Source organism: Corvus brachyrhynchos, unplaced genomic scaffold (assembly GCF_000691975.1).
Source record: "Corvus brachyrhynchos isolate BGI_N302 unplaced genomic scaffold, ASM69197v1 scaffold19, whole genome shotgun sequence".
Taxonomy (NCBI): Eukaryota; Metazoa; Chordata; class Aves; order Passeriformes; family Corvidae; genus Corvus; species Corvus brachyrhynchos.
In genome coordinates, this window is record NW_008246061.1 from 3,414,129 (window position 1) to 3,415,035 (window position 907).

The following is a 907-nucleotide window of genomic DNA, read 5'->3' on the forward strand; positions in this document are numbered from 1 at the left end:
CCTTTATGGGGGGGTGGAGTAAGGCAGGGAAAGGGAAAACAACCAATGGGGTACAAGCAGAGGGGAGGATACAATTTTTCAGAACAAATGGGGAAAACAGGGAGGCAGGAGTCATAACAGGGAACCAATTAGTAACTACAAAAGGGAGAACTTTCTGAAACAGGGGGAGGTAATTTAGGATTGGGAGCCACCCAGGGGGAGGTAACCTAAATCTCAGTGATCTCTTATGGTGACTGACGTTTGATGGTTTCAGCCCGAGAGCAGGCTGACCCACCCCAGCAGGCTAGGCCAGACTGGGCTCAGTTGTGTTTGGCTGTGTTCGACTGGGCTCAACTGCGTTTGGCTGCATTCAACCAGGCTCAGCCGGACTGGGCTCGGCTGCATTTGGCTGGATTCAGCTGAGTTTAGCTGGGCTGATTTCAGCTGCATTCAGCTGGGCTGGGCTAGCCAGAGTTCAAATAGATTTTTATTTCTACTTATTAAAGCACTGACGTCCTGGGTAGCAGCCCAAGGCTGTATCTCTTCTGGAACTAACTATCCTAGATGATCCAAAGACTCCTCCCAGTCACCTCCTGGGGCTTTTGGATTTGTGATTACAAGACCTTAAATCCCAGGTAGCAGACCCAGACTACTCCAGAGAAGCTGCCTGTGATGTTTTTGCTCTTTGGTAGAAGCTTTCTGTTCGAGGATCCAGCTGAGACTCCTCCCAAGCATCTTAAAGAGTCTTTTCACTAATACTGATAAATCCTGACACCCTGACTAGCAGTCCTAGACTCCTAAAAGGAAGCTGCCTGAGATGATTTTGCCCTTTTGAACAAAAATGTGTCTGCTGGAATCTCCCTGAAATTTCTCCCAGGCATCTCCCAGTCTTTTCATCTCTAATTTAGGCACTTGGGATCCCAGGCAG